The 22,436-nt window shown below is 39.2% G+C and overlaps 1 long non-coding RNA gene across 5 annotated transcripts in view; it reads left to right on the forward strand.

Annotated features, from left to right (window-relative positions):
* The window catches only part of LOC106782324 (uncharacterized), a 363,318-nt gene that overhangs the window by 224,823 nt on the left and 116,059 nt on the right, over positions 1-22,436 (forward strand). For all 5 annotated transcript variants that reach the window (XR_011429555.1, XR_002802169.2, XR_002802167.2 and 2 more), the window contains one exon: positions 13,415-13,527. This is a non-coding gene — a long non-coding RNA (uncharacterized lncRNA). The remainder of the gene's footprint in view (positions 1-13,414; positions 13,528-22,436) is intronic.

Here is a 22,436-nt window from a genome sequence, read left to right on the forward strand (position 1 = left end):
GGTGATGTTATTTTCCTCTGAAGATATTTACTTTTCTTCTGGGAGGCAGGCAGGGTAAGGACAGAGCACTTCGATACGGCCAGAGATTGAATGGTTGCAGAGGTGGCCCTTAGTTCTTGTGAGGTAGCCCTTAGCCCTTGGCAAGGCTGTGCAGTTTCTGGTTTACTCCTTTGGTTTAGCACTTGGGAATCCCAACGGAAGGTCTGGGTTGTTACCAGGGCTCCTTTTCCTTAGCAGGCAATGAACACCAATTTATGCTTGCCCAGCTCTATGAGACTGAAGTCAGCCCTGTGCAGCTTCTTAGTCTCTTGACTGTGATAGAATCAGCACATGGGTTAAAGAGGAGGCAAATACTGGGCTCCCTGCTCTCCACAGTCATGACCCTTAAGTCTTTGTGCCTTGCTCATCCTTTAATGCCTTCAAGCAGAGGCTATGTTAACAGTTCCCCTCCTCTGGTTATTTAGTTCTCTATTGGGAAGATTGGTCTGATCTAATCTAGTCCATTATATTGAGGTAGAAGTTGAAGTATGTTTTCTTTTCTTGGTGAGGAAGACTGTTGCTGAGCTAACATCCATGCCCATCTTCCTCTGTTTTTTTAATGTGGGATGCTGCCACAGCATGGCTTGACAAGCTATGCTAGTGCGAACCCTAGGCTGCCAAAGCAGAGTGCGTGAACTTAACCACTACGCCATCAGGCCAGCCCCTTGAAGTACTTCTTTAAGATGTTTTGATACCTTGGCACTATGTTTCAATAATTTCAAATGCCAGTTTGCTGTTAACCTGCTTCCTTTTGTTTATCAGAAGTTTTTGATCATTATTCGAAATTTTTTCTATGGCTCTAATAAACACCACAATGTCGTACCTTTGCATTTAAAGATAGAGTATAAATTTTACTTATATTATTTCATTTAATCCTCGCAACAGCCATACAATGTCAAACATTACAATTAAGTTCTCTGTGGAGACTTATCTGCAGTTGTAATTACTGAATAAATTGGGTCTGTATTCGTTTATGTCTAGTGAGTGAAATGAATATTCTGCAAAATATGGAAGTGATCATTTTGCTTGGATACACTGAGAGGACGGTGGTTCTCCCTTTAAAGATGAGAGGAGAGGAAATATTAGGAGAATTTAAGTTTTGGCAGGGTCAGTAACGAGTAGAGAAAGTTGGTACTGAATTGTGTTCCCAGAAGGGAGAGTTACTATGTCAGAGTGAAATTGTTATTGGACATTTTAAGGATGGGAAGAGGGAAGGAGAAGAAGACAGGGCGGTCTTAGGGGAGACCCTAAAAGTAGAAGCAGTTCTCTTCCCCCTTCCTATCCCCTCTCATCCCCCCAACTCCTCCTATTTATTGGGGGCTTAGAAAGTGCCAGGCACTGTGCTATCTTTGTATAAATATTCTTATTTAATCTTTAATCCTATAAGACGGTTACTATTATGGTCCCATTTTATAGCCTTGTCCATTTGTCAGGCAATGAAGTCATCCCCTGAAACGGAGCAAAGTGGTGAAACATAAAGTTGATTATGAGATCGGTGCAGATTATAAGGATCCTAGAGCTGAGTCTGAATGAGTGCTTCAGAATTTTAACCTGTGGACAACTGGCCGAGCACAGTGGAATTTTCGGAGGCTCATGTAGGCAGGAGAGTGCCGGCTGGCTGGAGTCGGGTTGGGAGGTGGAGAGAGGAGATTATAAGGGGACGAATGTTGGGGGCTAGTTCAGTAGCGCACTTTGCATACTAAAGTCCTCTACTGGAGTGGAACCAGCAGCAAGAGAAAGGTGAGGCTGGTGTGAGATTTCAAAGCTAGAAAGGTCAGGCCTTGGTGACTGTGAAGATGTGAAAGGCAAAAGAGAGGATGTCAGAAGGAAAGTTTCAAGCCTGGGGACAGACGACTCCCTCCCTGCTCTTTCCTGCATCTGTCCTTCCTGCACCACTCTCCTAACTCACTGGGTGACCACCTCCTGTCCTTCAAGACTCTATTCAAAGTTTCTTAGCCAGGCCTTTCCTGCCACTCCTCTCTCTTCCTCTTCCCACCCTGGGAGGTGGCCCTTCCTTCCTATTTCAGCTTTCTATTAAAGGTGTACTTCCACTATACTAGTGTGATTCTTTTATTCCCTACCCCCCAACTCTCCTTTCTTCTTTGCTCTTTTCTTTAAAAAAATTTTTTTTGTTTTTACATATATACTTAGCATGACATTAAGCTTTTTTGGCTGCAGGAACTGTGATTTCTTTAGGATTTTATTGCTGTTACTTAACACTATGTCTGACATCTATTATATGCTGGATAAGTGAATAAATAAATGGGAAATCATGGTGCTAGTGCCAGAAATAGGTATAAATAAACAAAGCTCACAGCAACACAGAATGGAAGTCAACTGTAATTGATTTGTCAAGTGGTGTTCCTCCTTTTTGCATTTTTACAAAAGATTCTACATGGCTTTCAGTATATTTCACCTATGAGCACTCCACTGAATAATAGTCAACTCCACAAACTGTGTATTTTGAGACAATAAGAACCAAGAAAAAGAAAATCACCAAAATAATGTGACACTGTAATATTATTGATGGGTTCTTCTATTCCCTAGGTTAACTTCCATTTCTTTTGACAATAAAGTTTACCACTTGTCGTTCAAATTTCTGCTGGATAAAGGTTCCGACGAAGTATAAAATGCCCAAATATTGGCCAGTAGAAGGAGGGAAAGGAAACACTTTCCAGAATGAGTCATTTGCTTCATGGGGTTGAATGTAATAAAGTCCTAGGGAATCACTGCCGGTTCTGGAAAGCAGACAAAATGGGATTGCTCAGAGCATGGAATTTAAGAGAGAAACTGTGGAACGAAGGTGTAACAAAATTCATTAATTTCGATCTAGACTGAGAATTTTTATAGGAGGAAAGAAATGCCATTAAAAACAACTTGCCACCTTGTCTCAAATCCAGCATTATGTGCTGAAAAGTTATGGCGCTGTGGTCATTAGCTGGCAGGCGAGGTTTCCCAGCAGGTTCGTCTGGTGGCAGGAAAATCACACAGCCATAATTGCAGCATTTTTAGCCATCTCTTGAAGGAGATTCTCATTCTCGGCTCTGTGTTGAGTTATTCGTCTCTCTCTAATAATGCAGGAAGCTTACCATGTGCTTAGTAATTTTTAAGCTCCTGGGACCAGGCTGGAATTGATTTCATTTGCAGTTTGCCCAGTGACAAGCACCCTTTTGAAGAAAAATACAGTCACGTGCTGCGTAACAATGTTTTGGTCAATAACGGACTGCATAATGCAATGGTGGTCCAATGGGATTAGTACCATAAAACCTGGGTGTATAGTAGGCTATACCGTCTAGGTTTGTGCAAGATACATTCTGATTGTCACACAAGGACAAAATTGCCCAACAACACATTTCCTAGAATGTATCCCCTTCGTTAAGTGACACATGAGTGTATTCACTATAATTTTTATTAGTTCATGACCGATTATAAATCAAAGTTATGAAAAGCGTTTAAGCAGCTTTCCCCAATCCCTGGGATTCATAGCTCTCGGAGTTATCATTTGAACAAAGGTGGTAGCTGGACCCCAGTGCTACTCTGGGATGGTGGGCTTATGGAAACTTAGCCTTTCTCTTCCATCTCTCTTTAAAATGTGATCTTGTTATAAGACAAGAGAGAGAAGACTTTTCAGTTTAAATCCCTTCTTTTCCCTTAGGTAGGGCTCTGAATTTTAGATTTCAGGGATGAATAGGTAACCCCAGTGAGTGATTTGAGACTACAGTACATAAAAATGTGTCAATAGTTCAGGATGACTGATAGCTCATCTTGTAACCAAAGCCACCTGCAATTTTTTATAGTCCTGCAGCATGAGCCATCTTGAACAGATAATCAATTCTATTGCACAAACAGTCACTTCTGTTCACCAAGAAGGCCTGCTTTCTCTCGCCAAGCAGGACTATAAAAAAATCCAAATTATCAAAGCTTCTGAAATACTGGGAGCATTTGTAAAACTAGCCTTTTGCATCTCCTCTCTATACCTTGCCGCTCTCATCTGTTACGAGTTAAAGAGCAGTGAGACCATTTATGCTGCTATAACACTAATCTGTGTTATAGTGAGAACTTCAATGACATGTTCATATGCATATATGCAGACACACACTCATGCGCACGAATATTTTAGTAAAAAAGTATCATTTCTTACCAAGTTTTTGCCTAGAATATTTGTTTTCTTTTTTTTTTGTGAGAAGGATTGACCCTGAGCAAACGTCCATCGCCAGTCTTCCTCTTTTTGCTTGAGGAAGATTGTCACTGAGCTAACATCTGTGCCAATCTTCCTCTGTTTAATGTGGGATGCTGCCACAGCGTGGCTTGACGAGCTATGCTAGGTCTGCACCTGGGATCCAAACCTGTGAACCCCACACTGCCAAAGCAGACCACATGAACCCAACACTATGCCACCTGGCTGGCCCCCCAGAATTTTGATCTTTAAATAAATTTTCTCCTAATCCTTTATTTTTCTTTTCAAGTATCATATTGCATTGCCGTAACAGCCTATCGACAGCAAGAATTCATTTTTCCTCAGCTACTTTCTGCATTGCATTGAATTAAAAATTGTTAGTTTGAATTTGAAATCTGAATTTCATGAGATAGTCACTAAAAATATCCTTGCGAATTAAAGTTTTTGATTAAAGCAGGTGATGTACAGATAAACAGTTCATATATTTTTCCTCGTCCCTTGAAACGCCATTATACTGCAGAATTCGTGGCACTAGGTTTCTTACTCGCTTCTTCAATGCGGTATACACAATGTCATATTTGCCATGAAATAGTTAACAGTATTCAAATAGAAATTAAGTCATTCGGTTATTCCACAAATATCCGTTGAGCTTTGAATAGGTGACAGGCCCTGGCTTTAGGTGTTAGGGCTGAGGATGCAGTGTTGAACCGGATGGTTCAGGTCCCATCCCCAGGAACTGACATTTAAAAATTTAGGTCATCACTTAGGTCTAATGGCTCCACGTCTAAAATTCTCTTTGTAGTAGTTGGGCCACTAAAATAATGACTTTAAAGGAACCCCTAAAATCTTAGGATTTCACAAAGAAGGGAAAAAATCAGTAATGAATGATTCTGGCTTTTTAGTCATAAAAGAATATTTTCCTTTCTGAATTTCAACTTGAGACATGGTTGTTAGTGGTTAAACCCAGACACTTTGGTAGTGGAGAACAAAGTCAAATCCAATGGGTCGTATCCTGTCCAGTTTGTAGCAGAGCTTAGAAACCATAAAGAACTCTCTTATTTAGAATTCTCTGACAAATTCCAGGTTGAAAGTCAGCTTGGGGGCACAGTTTTTTTTCCTTCATATTATCTGGCCCCTAAAAGGACCCTTCGATGACCTAGCTAACTGCTGTCACATTCTGAACTCAAGTCACCGTTTTCAGGTGCCATGATAGACTAATTGTGCTTCAGTTTCCTGGTCCCTGCTGCCTTTTCAGTGCATCTGTAAGGTCAAATTGATTAACAATACTAAGATATTATTTGGCTTTTTCATCCTCTGTCTCTCGCAATTGCATAGTTAAGTTTTTCAGTGTACGTTTGGAACCTCTGCATAACTCAGTGAATCAATATTTCCTATCTGATCGATGATTGCTGTTACAAACGGTGCAGGGGTAAAGATCACGTGCTAAATCAGAGGATTTTAACAGGGCATGAAAAGTTCACTGATAGGGGTTCAGATTCCTATAGAAACCACCAGTTGTTAAGTTTTGGTGTAGTATCAGGGAAATAATATCCAAAATTATCTGAAAAGGCTGTTACATTATTCCTCTGTTTTCCAACTACATATCTGTGTGAGAATGGGTTTTCTTATATACTTCAACCAAAATAAGATATTGCAACAGATTGAATGGAATAGATAGGAGACTCCAGCTGTCTTCTGTTAAACTAGACATGAAAAATTTGGCAACAATGTAAAACAATGCCATTATTCTTGCTACATTTTTGGGGAAAATCTGATTGTTTATAAAAATTTATCATTTACGTTAACGGTACTGGGTGTTTTGATTGTTTTAGTGAATTAATAAATATTAAACATTAGTTTTTGTTTGTAACATGGTGAATATTGATAGATATAACCTACATAAGAGAAAGCTCTTTAGAGTCCTTGGTCTTTTTTTTTGTGAGGAAGATTGGCCCTGAGCTAACATCTCTGCCAGTCTTCCTCTATTTTGTGTGTGGGAAGCCGCCACAGCACAGCTTCCTGAGCGGTTTGTAGGTCTGGGCCTGGGATCTGCACCTGCGAACGCTTGCCCTCTGAAGCCGAGTGCATGAACTTAACCACTACACCACTGGGCCGGCCCCCTCCGTCATTTTTAAGATTCAAAAGGGGTCTTGATATTAACCAATTTAAGAGCCACTGATCTAAAGGAATGAGTTAGCAACTCAAGTGTAGAGTGAGAATTTGTAGCAGTTACATTCCCTTGGATCCAGGATCTGCTCCTAGTTCTCATTTTGAAGCAGTGTCAGGACGTTTAGATAGTCTCCTGAATGGTTTGGGGCTTTCCATTCTGTGTGTGATTACAGAGGTTGAAGACAGAAAGCCTGTACAGTAATTTAGTCAATAGAGTTCATTTTTAATCTCCAATCTCTTGTGTCCCAAAGTCATGAAATCCTCTAGGACCACTTAAGAGTTTCAGACTACAGCTACTGAAGATGGAGCATTTTACGAGGGCTTCGTGACATTTATTCTTGGAGATGCAGCTCGCAGCTCCGCATGCTAAAAGAAAATCAAAACTGCGTGTCTGAAACATCTCCATCATCCATTTGGAAGTGAAGAATTCTGCCTGCTCTCCTTCCATCCTTGCAGGAAGCTACACCCAGCTCGCTGCTCAGTCTGGACTTGTTCTCAAGGTCACCTATGTAATTTTTTTCAAAGCCTCACTGTCCTTAGTATTCTCAGAGATAATAGCACCGGGCCCATCAGTCATCATTTCCTCATCCTCAATTTTCCTTTTCGCTTCCTGCAATTTTAATCCCAAGCCCCTGCAATTCCTTTCCATGGAGGCTTAAGTGGCCCCATTTACAGCCAATTTTCGGCTAATATTTGATGCATTCTTTTAAAATAAACCAAATAGTCCTCACTCTGCAGGCTTTGTACCGTTGGACTTAATAAAATCAAAGACTTGATAGTGGGCTTTAAACTGATGTGTTTTTTTTGTTTGTTTGTTTCATGATTTTTAAAGAAAAATAGAGACCTTTAGAAATAGGAGGTAGATATTTGTTCCTGATGGGTCAATTTCAGAATCTGGGGCTGTCATTAATAAAGGGAAAGAAATCGCTCTTTCATCTGTGTTGCGCGTTGCACCAATTCTTATAGAGGAGAGAGAGGGGAGGGGAGATGGGTAAAGAAACCATAGATTTTTCTGGGGGCTGTTTCCTTCTAACCTTCTTTGGGGATGCCTTATCTCTGGCCCCTTCTGTAAGCTGATCCAGCTCATGTCGGCCTGACACATGAACCATGCAAAGCTTCTTTTTAAAGAGATTTTAATTCCTGCTTGACAGGCTAGGCTGAAGCCCATGAGTGACAATAGATGTTTTTTTTTTTTTTAAACAAGAGTGAAAGCCACAGTGCACCTGGTTTTCCATAACACAAGACATACTTTTTTTTTTCTAGAAAAGAAAAAAAAAAAAAACAGTTTAAAAAAAGCTAAATCTTAAGTAATAAGACAGCTGAGTTTGCTAGGCGTCATGTCTTAAGAAAAGAGTGCCACCATTTTTGGCCTGCCTGAAGGCTGTTTTTGTCCCTAATCTGTTTTAAATCTTTTAAGGGTTTTATCATTTTTTTCCGCCTTTCCATAAAATTAACTCATTTCTTTAATATATTTTTTATCCTAGTCTGAAATTTCATCCTTAATTATCCCCCACGTGGAGAAGTATCAAAGTATCACGTATCATAAGATAAATGACGTTTTTGGACCCAAGATATTTGGGTAAACTGACCATGTCCAATGTCTTGAGGGGAAAAGCTAGAAACTGGGATCATCCTTAAGGATTGCATGAGTCCAAATCTAGAAAAACAGTGAAATGATTTAGGAGTTGCCTGAATGTCGTCTTTGCAGATATAAAATGAGCTCCGTTTTATTTATGACCATAGCAAATTTCAAACAGCTTTCATTTCCCCTGGTATTATGCATTGCAAGCCGTGGTAAGGTCTGAAAGTAATAATGAAAGCTCTGATAATGGACTTAGTGCTGGTGGCGCCATGACAAGGCTGGTGACGAGAGGGGAGCTGTCATCTATTAACTGAACACTGGGTGCCAGGCCTCCTCTTCAGGACTCTACGTACTTTTTTCTCTAATTTGCATATCAGCTCTCAGAACTGGTTGTTGTCATCTCTGTTTTACAGATGACAAACAGGAGAAACTAGGACACCAAAAGTTGGAATGACCTGCTTCATATGATGCTCGTGTAAGCTTGGTGCCAGAGCTGGTACCATGTTGCACAAAGTTGGTTTAATCAGCTTTTTGACGGCACCTCCCTATTTACATCAAGGGAAGAAGAGCCACTTTAACTGTATAGCACAGCCCCATTTACATAATATTTTCACAGCACTATCTTGAGCCTTGCAGTATACTTATGAGGTAGGTGGTCTTATTATCCCCGTTCTGCATTTCTTCCTATCCGTGATACTGTGGTGATTGATGCTAATTATGATGACTGGGAGGAATTGTAGAATACTAAAGTAAGGAACGGTTTCTGGTTACGTGAACTATGTTTATAGCATTTGAGTAAGTGTTTTATTAATGTTCCTGTGGAAGAGATTGTTCTCTTCTCGTTATTTAAAATAGAGTTGTGAGCCTGGCCCCGTGGCCGAGTGGTTAAGTTTGTGTGCTCTGCTTTGGTGGCCCAGGGTTTCGCTGGTTTGGATTCTGGGCGTGGACCTACTACCGCTCGTCAAGCCATGCTGAGGTGGCGTCCCACACAGCAGAACCAGAAGGACCTACACTAGAATATACAACTATATACTGGGGGGCCTTAGGGAGAAGAAGGAAAAAACAAAATAGACTTGCTACGTTCGTGGGTATAAGTTTTTCTCAGGGCTGGCAGCACTGGCTGTTTCTCAGTGGACATGTTTTCAAACTGTATGCTAGTTTCTTGGAAAACATTTCAAAAGTAGCTTACCGTGCAGGAAAGTCAGGAACCGAAGGGTGAGACTGTGCTTTGCTACTAATTAGTTCTGTGACTTTGAGCAAGGCCTGTGACCTTTCTGGGCCCCACTTTCCCCATCTTAACTATATAAGGGGTTGGGGTGTTCAGTAAAGATTTCCTAGAATTTCTTTTATGTGTTTTGAAAAAGTTAGTGACAGCTGGTTCTTGAAATTTTTATTACTCAGTAATATAATACTTATTATATGTCAGTTATTTTCATTGTAAATATGCAAACAATTGTGTGACTTACACACATTGAAAAACAGATGGGGGGCCATTGGAGGACAACGTTGAACTTCATTATCTGCTATGTCTAGGGGATGAGGGGCTGTGTTGATGTATTTAGTGTTAGGGCCTGGATTGTGTTTTTATCATGTGTGGATTATCAAAGCTCAAAATTTGGTCTTGCTTGCTTGCCTGCGTCCTTCCTTCCTTAATAATTTAGTCAAAAAGCCATTAAGTGAGACTGCGCAGGGATGTCCAACAGGCAAGTATATTGAAGATAATGGGAGACAGACTCTTATGTCAGAGGAGAAAGCTACAAATATAAAAAAGGAAAGCTAGGGAATGAGTCCTGTGCTGTAGGTTGGAATTTGAGTTATCAGTGTGAACTCACAGATTTCAATATGTAGAAATTACATATGTAGAAATAAATATAATGTAAAGTATATGCATATATATGAATATGTACATATACATACGTACACACATGCACAACACACCCATTTCCTAACCTTGCTCACTGAGAGGGCCACGATACTGTGACAGCCAAGTGAATATGAGCACGCGTATTGTCCAGATCTTAGTTTCTAAATACCAGTCTTTGCTAAAAGGAACCAGAGATCTTTGAAAAAATGTCTGATTCTAGGGCTAGGGCAGGGAAGGTACCAAATTAGTGCCTTTTATTTTTGAGGAAGATTAGCCCTGAGCTAATATCTGCCACCAATCCTCCTCTTTTTGCTGAGGAAGACTGGCTCTGAGCTAACATCCGTGCCCATCTTCCTCTACTTTATATGTGGGATGCCTGCCACAGCATGGCTTGACAAATGACGCCTGGGTCCGCACCCGGGATCCGAACCAGTGAATCCCAGGCCACCAAAGCAGAAAATGCAAACTTAACCGCTGCGCCACCGGGCTGGCCCCTCAAATGAGCTTTGAATATCTTGTTGTGCCAGAAAATACAGAAGTTCTCAAAGCATGTTGGGAAGATACCAGAAGAACACAGCAGCCAGCTTGAAAGGATCCCATTAGGCAAACCTAGGACAACTTGAGCATCAAGATAATAATGAGAGTTACTGATTATATCCCACTGAACAACCTAGGGATTCACAGGTTCATACTGATATAAATAAGTGCGTAAGTGGGGAGAAGAGAAAGGTCTTCCTTAAAATAGAATGCTGTCTGATAAATAGAAAAAAGGCTAAGATTAGAAAGATGGCAGTTTGGCAATTGTGCTAAGAATTCAGGTAAGAAACATCAATGGATGTTAAAAGTAGTGAGTGAAAGTTGGATGAGGATCAGGATATTTAGATCACCTCGACATATCTGTCCACAAATCCTTATTAATTATAAAGGGCAGAACTGAACTCTCCTGGAGAGACTTGAAGGTTTGACCTTTCTCAAGTGATCAAAGTTACCATCACCATTGATGGCACAAACTCACATCACCTGTCACTTGATGGGATGCAGTGAGAACACAGCATCATTTCCCAAAAATGTAACCCTTGAATCTTCCCATGAGAAAACCTCACTAATCCCAGTTTAGGGGCATTCTACAAAATAATTAACCAGCCATCTTTAATAATTGAAGGGTGATGAAGGTCAAAGAGGAGCTGGGTACCGCTCCAGACTGCAGGAGACCGAAGAGAGGGGACAGCTCAGTACAAAGTGTGATCCTGGAATGGGTTCTTTGGCTAGAAAGAACGTTATTGGGGCAGTTGGCCCAATGTGAATGGGGTTTCTTGGTGAAGGGTATATAGGAGTTCCTTCAACAGTTCAGACTTTTCTTCTGCTTTGAAATGTTTTTGATATAAAGATTAAAAGAAATTATTAATACAGAAATGCTTAGCGTATAGTTTTTACTTTGTTGTACAAAGTTAAAAGGAATAGTTTCTGAATTCTATTTTATTTGTGATTTGCCTAAGAATCTTAGAGGCTATCATCATTTTGATCAGACTTTTAGTTTTGAATTTTTGTGAAGTTGTATGGAGAAGAATATAGTTTCACGAAATCAGGCCTTTTCTGGACACGTGGTAAGGTTTATGTACCTGCACAAATTCACTCAAATTTGACTGAGAGGAGAATCAGAAACTTAGAGTTTCTTAGAGTCAACACTATGAATATCATGATGATGGTGAGGCGTTTTAGATTAACGGGATTATGAGTGGGTGTTCTAGAGTCAGACTGCCTCGGCTTAAATCCCACCTCTGCCACTTACCGGCTGTGTGACATTAAGCAAATGAACTAACCTCTCTGTTTCTCGTCCTGTCAGTAACTTAGCTAGTAATGTACCTATGTTATGGAGTTATTGTGACGACTGTGTGATTAGTACCAGTGAAGTGCTTAGGAGGGTATTTAGGGTAGAGTAAATGCTGTGTAAGGGCTTTGTTGTTGTTATTGCTACTGTTGCCTCCACTCCACATCGTATATAGATATAGATAGTAGTGTAGATACATAGTAGTATAGATACTACTCCACAGTATCTATAATTTATGTAAAGACTAGTGAAGCTGGGTAAAAGAAATTCTATTTGGTAGTTGGAAATTTGATCCCTCCTCACAACCTGATGATAGGAAGACAGTAATGCCATTGATTTTGAATACTACCCTGTGTACCGATCCTTTTCTATGCTTCTCTTATCCCCAAAGCCAGCCCCTACCCTTAGCACCTCTTAGGATTTCTTTACTGTTTTATAAGGGGAGAGGCACGCGTTTTACATGTTCAGGAAGAACAGTGGAACTGAAGACAGAATCAATGCAAAATACAAGGGAAACAAGACTGGAGGATCAGAGAATCAAGATCCAAAGAAAAATGTTTACTTTGGCAGAAATATCTAGGAAATGTATTGACTGCGGGTCTGATTTCAAGTTCACATACTGAATCTCAACATGTTTACATATTTACAGATGTAAGTAAATTGATGCACCAGAAGGGGCTAGGAAACACTGGATATCCCCGAATGGAGGGGGCTGTGCTGCCAGTCTGTGTTGTCCGTGGGGGACTCGGCATATCCTTCCACCTGAAGCGGGCGCTCAAGGACTCCCTGTCCCCAAAGGGCTTCCGGTCAAGCTCACGACATACCACACATAATACTTAGAGAACATTCAGCCTTAAGTATTTTTATTTATTTATACTCTGCTCTTTTCCTAAAAGGGTTTGAGGAAACAAATCCAATTGTGTATTACCCAAATAAGTACTAAATTATCCAGGATAGACCAGCATTATGAAAGTGCAAAATGAAAGAAGAGCCCAATTGGCAGAGTGAGAGGAGAGAGAGATTTCAACCAGCGCCTAGAGGAATGGGTGATGAGTGACAAATCAGAGGAAGGAAATAGATTGGCAATGGAAGACGCGAAGGGCTTCATAGAATGGATGTTTTCTTTTTTCATTGCTATGGAATTTCAGAACTGGAAGCACATTTGTGGTTGATTAGCAAACTGAGTCATGGGAGAGCTTGAGAAACATCTCAACATATAGCACATTAGTTGCAGCTCTGTTAAGAGACCCAGGTTCCCTCTCCTTGACAAGGTGTCTTTTCTTTATATCATCCTGACTATGATATTTTGAATTTCGGATGGCAATTGGATATTTTGAGAAACACTAGCAATTGAATGGGAATAAATAACCTAGAATTCCTCATACCATCTAACCTTTATGAGTCTTTCATGCAGTTGAGTACCTGGACGAATGTCTAGGCAGTCTGTGTGGTAATTAAGAACTCAGAACCCAGAGGCAAAATCCTTGGGTTTGAATCCTGGCTCTGCTATTCACGAGCTGCTCCATTTTCTTCATCTGTCAAATACTGTTGGGATAAGAAACTAATGAGGTTATATAGAAAAAAATATCTGCAACATAGGAAGCTTTCAAAAAATGCTAACTGGTATCTGTCTAATGAATAGAAATCAGAAACTTTAGTACTTTTTGAAGACTTGATGTATTTACATGATTCAGTAGCAACCATACATATTTCTTTCACACCGCGTTCTAATAAATCGTTGACTTTTGTCCACAGGTAAAATCATCTGTTGGAGTTATTCCATTATCCTCATCCTGTGGAGATCTTGATTTGGAAATTCTTGACAAAATCTACAGTGTCTGACTTACTATCAATGTTACCAACTGAAGGTAAAAGCTAATTTTATTCATTTAAATAGGAATTACTAACTATTGAAGCATGGAAATTAAAAATGATTGATGTGTCTTGAGATCTAGAACACATCAAATAGACTTCTGATATCTTAATGTTGAAAAAAATTATGAAAACCAATAAAATTGCAATGAATAAGGAAAAAACTTGTTTTCCCTTTAGGTTATGAAAAGCGTCATAAAAATCATCTTCATATCAATTTTTGAGTTCTGCAATACCTAGTTGTTGAAATAATATTGTAAAATAAGAGGAAATGACAAATGCCAAGAAGCAGCTTGCTATGGGACTGAAGCAACTGATAAAGCAAATAGGAAAGACTAAAAAAGGATTCAGACATTGCTGAAAACAGCAGGAGGTGAGCTTTGAGCCCCTCACACTCTAGTCGAAGGATCCAGAAGGTTTGACAGAGGAGAAAATATCTTCTGAGACCTCCTGTTCATTTTGTGCCTAAGTATGTTGTTTTGTAGTTAAACCTGGATGTTGATTAAACAAACAAACAAAAAAGTGTGGGAAACTTCCAATAATCAGCTTATTTTCCAGTCATTTCTCTCTCCTGTTCTCTGTAGAGGTTGTTCTAACCTTCCTTCCTTCCTTCATTTCCAACTTCCTACCCTGCCAACTTGCCGAAGAGAGACTTGAGACATCAACTCCCTCCCCTTCTGTCTCCACGCCCACCCAATTAAACTGCACTTACCCTCCGTGTCTTTGCCGTGAATGGGAGCCAAGCCACTCCCTCAGTCGCACTCATGCCTTCTTCCCATGCTCCAGAACCCACATCAGTACCCACTTCTCTTTACCATCTACCATTCCTGCTGCTTTCCCTTCATTCTGACCCCTTAATTCTGTTTTTCACCTGCTCACTCTTAAATCTTTTTTTCTGTCTTTTTGATTGAGATATAACTCATATGTCTTAAAATTCTCCATTTCGACCTATATAATTTAGGACTCTAGTATATTTACAAAGTGGCAAAACTATCACGGTGATCTAATTCCAGAATATTATTGTCGCCACAGAAACCAACCCCATCATACCCATTAGCAGTCTCTCTCCATTCCCCCTCCCCCCAGCCCCTGGCAGCTGCTAATCTGCCTTCTGTCTGCATGAATCTGATTATTCTGAAAATTTCATATAAATGGAACCATACAATCTTTGGCCTTTTGTGTCTGGCTTCTTTCACTTAGCATCATGTTTTTAAAGGTTTATCTGTGTTCATACATTTTTTTTAAGCATGTATCAATACTGCATTCTTCTTTCATGACTAAATTGTATTCGCTTTTGGAATGTACCACTTTTTATTTATCCATTTGTCAATTGATGGACATTTGAGTTGTTTCCACATTTTGCCTATTTTGAATAATACTGCTGTATATATTTGTGTACAAGTTTGTGTGGACATATGTTTTCAGTTCTCTTGGGTATACATCTAGGAGTGAAAATTGCTGGCTCGTAGGGTAATTCTATGCTTAACATTTTAAGCAACTGTCAAAATGTTTTTCAAAGTGCCTGCACCAGTTTATATTCCCACCAGTGAGATACGAGGGTTCCGATTTTTCCAGATCCCTCCCCAACACTTGTTACTATCAGTCTTTTTTATTACAGCCATCCTAGTGGATGCAAAGTGGTTACTTATGTTTTAGTCTCTTTCGGACATCTTATTTCTCAGAAACTCTCCTGAACATCCCCAATGCCTGCCCTCTTCGGATTGTGTTAAAAATGCCTCCTCTATATTTCCATAGCATCCTGTGCTTATCCTTGTAACATCCCTCATCACACTGAATTACAATTGTCTGTTAACTTTATCTCCTCCGTTAGAGTGTGAACGTGTTAGAGAGGGTACTAAAATGTCATTTCCTACGGTATCTCCCAGGATTAATACATGATGCCTGACACCATTTGCTCCTGTCTTTTTTGTAGGGGGAGGGGAAGGTGGATAGGAGACTTGTAGATTAGTATTCATAGTATTATTACCTGAGCCCCTGAACATCAGAATGGAAATCCTCATTGGTACTATTTGTTAGCTGATACTTAGTGGTCTGAGAAAGAAGCCAAGATTTTTTCAGCTTATATGTTTGGTTTTCTAGAATATTACTTTTTCTTTACTATTGTACTAATGCAATCTAGTCCCTCGGTTTACCAAGAAGTTGGAAGGAAAGAGCTAAGGATACCATACAATGTCACCATTAGGAGCAAACCGTTGAGTGACTTTAAAAATAAAAATCAACTAGCCATTTTTACTTGGACCTTTTTGGAAAATGTAACTGATGGAGAACTGTTTCTTTTTCAAAATATTACCAGTTACATATACTGGACTAAAAAAAATTCCAAATGTGGATGGAAGTCAAGGGAAGTGTCATGACATTGTGCACCTTCAAAACTAAAGGTCGGTCCCGATGGTGCTGAATTACAAGTATCGGAAATCTGAGGTTCCTTAGCACCAGGGTTGAACAGATGGGGATCAGGGCTGGGGAACAAAAGCTGAAAGTAGAATTAAACCTAATTAAAGACTTAAAAAAAGTTTGAATTAAAAAGTACATCCAACTTAGAGGTTGACTCATACTAAGTTATAACACCCTGTGTATAAGTACAGATTAAAGGACATTTTTAGTTAGTTCTTTTGAGCATTTCTCTCCAAAAATCTATTTGTCTTTAGAGTCGATATTTAGATAATTTTGTTTCTGGTTATTTATGATCCCATAAAGATTTGTTTTAGTGTTTGAGATTTTTCTTAGTTGAAATAAGGTTATGCTTGGACTAGATAGCCATTCCCTTATTTGATAATGTTTTCAGTGCATTCTTAGAAACTCTGTCCAGCTTCTTTGCTGTGATTTTTGTATGCTGCTGGAGTGAAGAGGAAATGGGGGAGGGAAAGAGGGAGACATAAATGTAAGTTGGACCCAGATCAGTGAGATAGCATCAAACGAGGCCAAAATGAAGTTGGCAGATGCTCTTCTCATGTTTCCCACTCGACTGCACACATATTGTTACTTGGAATACCACTTGCATTTCTTTCATACTTCTAAGATTTTTCTTCAGCTTCGCTAACAAACTTTAACTTCAAATAGGAGCCAGGAATGAACATTGAGTTTTTTTTTTTAACGTGTGAATGTGCTTAAAATGGATATTTTGCTATTAAGGTTTAGTTAGTAAATAATATAGGAGATGCTTTTTAAGATAGAAATGACAGTGTGGAGCCGCAAAGATAGAGCAAGGTGTATCATCTTAGAGGTAGCTAGATCTGAGTTTGAATCCTCATTTTACCACTGAATACTTTCATGACTTCTGAAAATTAGTTTGTCTGGCTTTCCTTATATATGTAAAATGGGCATATTAATTTTTACTTTATAACATTGCTGTGATAGTAAATGAATTTAATGACACAGAAGGTGCTCAATAAATGGTTTGTCTTATATACTGGAAAAATGTGGCTCAATAATTCTTAGGAAAAAAAGTAAATTTTGTCGAACATTCTCTTTAATGTTAGCTAGACATTTTATTCTCATGATGTTCACTTTAGATATAAATGGTAAGTCTGTTTCCCTGGTTCCTGTATATAAACATGGTAGACAAAGATAAAAAAGGAAAAACCTTGAGTGTGGGAGTACTGGATAGTACTTATATTTTTGTATAGACAAAATAGTATGGTACCATGTGGTAATACGTAGTTAATGAAAGTTTATTGAAGTTGAATGGGAGTGGAAGAGATTCAATATTACTTTATTTCTTGTGGTATTTAGGTCACTGCAGACAGCTGAGAATTAGCCTTTTAAAATATATATATATCTCCCCAAAGGAAGAGGAGGCTAGGTAACCTTCCAAAAAGTTCATTCCTATTATTAAAATAAAAACAACAAAACTTTTTATTTTAAAATAATTTTAGGTTGCAAAACAATGCAAAAATAAGAGTTCCCATGTACCCTTCCCCCCCAGGATAATATCTCAGTAACTGTAGTACAGTGATCAAAACCAGGAGATTGTCATTGGTAGTTTACACCTCCAGAGCTCAACCCATTCTAGTCTGTTTAAATGGAGGAAATTCTTTTCTGTGTCTCACTTAATTGATTTTCATTTAAGTATACTTTTTGAGAGTCAGTAAGCTTAATGAAAAGACATTTTGAAGTGAGAATGCCTTGGGTTAGATCTTGGCTCTGCCACTTACTTATTCCTGTGTGCCCCTGAGGACTTTTCTTAGCATCAATGATGGTCTGTTTCTTCGTCTATAAAAGGTATCATTTTATATAAAAGGTCTGCAAGAGATACCATTTACCTTGCAGAATTATTGTAAGGATTAGCAATAGTGAATTTTAAAGAGCCTTTTCAGTAAATGGTAGCTTCCAGTACTCCTGTTCTCTTGCTCTATTTTCATCAGACTTGCAAGTAGCTTGTCATTTTCTTTAATGTGGTATGTGTTTTTTTGCACTTTGTGAACACCTATGAGTTAAGGATCAGTAACTGGCAAATATACTACAAATTCGTGCTTCTTGTGTGTTCATCTCTTTTTAATGCACCTGCTATAGCCTCTTGGCTTTGCTCCCTTTCCTCCATCTTACCTGCACAGTCAGCTCTTCTCTCTCTTTTTATGCCCGATAGGCCACAAGTCATTCCTCTGCTCGTATGAACTGTATTGCTTCTCCAGGTGCGTTTTGTCCTGTGGATTCCATGGAGCCTAGTTATTTTTAGATTTTTGTTTGTTTTATTTTAAATAACATCTCTTCTAACTTAATTCTGTTTGATAAGTAGTTGATTATAGCCTGCTTCAAGCCCAAGCTCCTAGAGCCAGCCGCAGGACATCCCTACACAAGTTGCCCTCCAGGGAACGTTGATTCCAGGGCTGTGATGGGGCTTTAGAACGCTGCTGCCTCCATGGCTGCAGAGAGGGATGAGGTGTTCTATTTCTAAACCTGTCGACACATTCTCGTCTCTCTACTTGGGTGGAGCTGCAAAGGTAGAAACACAGTTCTGTGCTCCACTCTTTATTGTGCTTTTTAACTTCATTTAGCCTAGAGTTGTCTAATCCTATTTAAATACTTTAAAATGACTATTTTAGTATTGGCCCTGGAAAGGTGCTTTCTGGGAATACCTTCTGGTATAAGACCCTAAAGCTGCCCTCAAAAGACAATTCTCAGTTGATCTGGAATAGAAATCTTGACTTTTCATTTTTTATTGAGCTGCAGGTTGGGAAGAGCCGATGGTCTCTTCTGCAGCATCTCCTTCTCCTTTGACTTAGCTTCCTGCTCTCTGGGAGTCTGTGTACCCACTCCCGTTTCCAAGCTTTTTGTTTTATTATTTTGATCCTTAGAGTTTCTACTCTTTTCATATATTCTAACTTTCTTTTCTTAGATCTGCTTGTTATTCAAATGTGTTTAAGGAATGTTTAAAAATGTTGCTTTCTGTTTTAAAATATCCCTTTAGGCTTTAGCAAGTGGCATATCATTTCCGGCTTTAGTTTTGGCCTTAGTCCGACAAGCCCGGGCTGAAGTAGGGGTGAAAAGTTCACTCTCCGGAAGTGCTGCTTGGATCCGAGTCACGTGGGGAGGAGCGGCCCAGCCTCACGGGAATTCCCTGAGGACACAGGGCTCTGGGAGAAGGCAGCCCAGGAAGGGGGCTTTTTCTCAGTTCTGCCTTTGGTGCTTGAATTTTTAATGAACGAGTGGCACTATTCTTCTTATTCCAGGAACTCACTGTAATACCTTTATTATTGCCTGGATCCGTGTTTTAAAATTGAAAGTTGTAACCCATCAGTAGGTTATACAATCCGTTTAGTAGATAGAGATCAGCATGAAAAAAAGGAAACACAAAATAGAAACAGAATGCATGCATATAATAAGAATGTGTTACTTTGTAAGACTTTTGTTTGATGATACGTATATACAAACACATATAAACATATTTTCATAGGGCCCTGCTTGTGTTTATGCATGTTGTCATTCCCTTCTATCTCCAATCTTTTTCATTCAAGAACCCAATCTTTCAAAGTATATGTGCTTGTCAATGATTGCATTCTTATGAAATACACAGCTTTGTATTTTGAATTTATTGTACCTGCATTTTAATTTATGATTGTGTGTTATATGTTCAATTTTGTTTATTTTCTCCACTCAGCATTATTTTTTAAGGTCCATCAATATTGCTATGTATGCATTTAACCTATTGCTTGCAAATGCTCATAGTGTGTTACAGTGTAGAGCACATTTTACTTACTTTCTCTCCCAGGGATGGACACCATGTTGTCTTCATCTTATCTCACCATGAGCAAGGCTCCTGTGAACAGCCTAAGACATGCCCCCTACTGGGAAATACCAAGGGTCATTTATTGGGATCTAGACGCAGAGTAGCATTGCTGGCCATAGGGCATATGTGTACAGTTCAGGTACTGTACACAGTATCATGTCTCATTACTCATTCAGAATGATTCACCAGTCCACATTCCCACCAGCAGTATGGGTTTCTCTATACCCACATTCCCACCAATCCTTAGCATTATTAACTTTTCTGATTTTCCCTGTTTCTGTCTTGTGGGTGTAAAATGGTGTCTTTGTGTTTAATTTTGCTTTTATGTGATTACTGATGAACTCAATCATTTGTCTCTTTATATGCTTACTATTTGTTTGGATTTTTCTCTTTCAGTAAATTCCCCTTCAAATTTATTGCACATTGGTCCACTGGAAGTTTTTGTATTTTTCCTATTGATTTACAGAAGTTCTTTGTATATTCCAGATGGTCCCTGGCTTGTTCTAGACATGACAAGTATTTTCCTAGGCTGTGATTTTTCTGTTAACTTTGTCCAGTGTGTTCTTTTGGTGAACAGAAATCTTAATTTTGGTGTGATTCAGTTCCTCAGTATTTTACTTTGGGGGCTTTGTGAAATAAATTGTCCCTGTCCCTTTGTTATAAAATTTATTTTTTATTATCTGTTTTATTAACTTTATTGTTTTATCTTTCACATTTAGGTCTTTAATCCATCTGGAGTCCTTATGTGTGTAGGGTGGTAGGAAGGAATCCATTTGTATTTTTCCATGTCGTGATTCTCTTTCCTCAACAAGTTGGTGTCACCTTTCTGCCTCATTAGCCTCTTTGTTCTTAACCGTGGTTCATGCTGTTTTGTTATTGTAGCTTGGTAGTATATTTGAATCTCTAGCAGACTAAGTCCTGCTTATTGCCCTATTTTTTTTCACAGTGGACTCAGGTATCTGTGAACTTTGTTTTTCCGTATGAATTTTGAAAAATATCAAGTTTCTCAAAATATACCTGAAATTTTGATTTGGAATGTATTGAATTTATAAATTAGAAGAACTCACATCTTTTTAATAAGTTGTTTCATCTAGGAGCTTTCAGTGTTTCTCCATTTACTCCATCATCATCTATGTACCTATTACAGTTCAAATTATAAACGTTATTACAGTTCAAGTTATTCTCCTTAGAGATATAGGTGTTCTTGTTGACACTTGGAGCCAACAGAAGATGAAGACAAATAATACAAATAATCCATAAAATGATTCTAAAGTAGTTGTAGAAATTGAGGATTTAGCAGTGGTTAAGGTAATAATATCCTTTGACCATGGATTATTCATGCAAGGAGAAATCTTAAAGATAATCTCAGATACCCTAACGTACTATAAATATAGATAACTAGTTCCCAGTGAGGTCAAATGACTCACTCAAGATTACAGAGTTAGACAGTGAGAGAACCTCAGGTTTAACTCCTAGTCAATTACTTTTGCCAACAAACCACGCCTATAATAGCCATATACCTCTGCATCTTGGTATTTAGTACGTTTTTACCCCCCTCCTGGAAGAGTTAATGTTATGGTTTGCTTATGCTTCAGAGAAATCAGCTTCTTAGCTTCCTGACATTCACGGAAAGAAGATCTCCTAAGATAGAAAAGGAGCTGCTTTAGCAGCATATTGTTTTCTTATGACTAATAGTGTGAGTTGGCATTTGGGGCATTTTTAGTAATTATGTCCCTGCATTTGAGCTGTGATTGATAGAGACTTTAAAAGAGATACACAGTGGTACTTGCATGAACTAATGGTCACACATTAGCACGTTAATGAAGTGTTAGGGTGCTAAGCATGGCCAGTGCGCTGAAGCCGGAGAGATGATCTGTCCTCACTGCTGTGTCAGCCAGACTACACGGTCCCAGTGGAGGCCGGGCTCAGATTGACTGACAGGGCCTTATTCATCATTGACACCCGCTTTCTTTCTCTCCCCACGTGCTTGTTGAAACTTGGTTTTTGCTGTCTTTAACCCATCTAATTTTTCCCCAAATAAGTTGGTTTGGGGACAGAAATGAGTGCTCTTCTTTTCGTTAGACAGACAGCAGAACTCATAAGGGAGTAATTACAAGACTAATTCCTCTGTTTTAATGACATCAATTGAATAACGTTAAAAAGTCAAAGCCCACATGATTTCAAGGCATTTTAACTCAGTGCATTTGAATCTCAATAACATGTCATTTTGCTGGGAGTTTGTCTGTGTAGTAGGGCCATTAACTTAAAACACTAAATTCTCTGTGTGTGTGTTTCTGGGGCTGGTCATGTTGGTGGGTGGCAGAGAAATTCTTGCATGTTTCCTGAAGGTTGGCGAGATGTCAGTCTGTTCTTGTAGCCAACATAGACACTACTCTCCCACGTAGGAAACCATAGAAATCCTGCTGAACTCCCATATGGCTGAGTGCTTCCAGAGCCATGTCTTCAGGCTCAGCCTTTCTTGGGAATTGCAGTTTCTTACTTCCACTCACCTGTCAGGACTTCTTTACCCGGCTGTTCCTTGCCTACCTGCGCCCATCAGCTCAACCCATTGAAAACCAAGATCATTGTGTTTGGCTGAAATCGGGGCCTCCCTTGGAGTCCTCATTCTCAGGTTAGCAGCACTCACCCAGCTTGTAG

This window comes from Equus caballus, chromosome 20 (assembly GCF_041296265.1).
Source record: "Equus caballus isolate H_3958 breed thoroughbred chromosome 20, TB-T2T, whole genome shotgun sequence".
NCBI classification, from domain to species: Eukaryota; Metazoa; Chordata; class Mammalia; order Perissodactyla; family Equidae; genus Equus; species Equus caballus.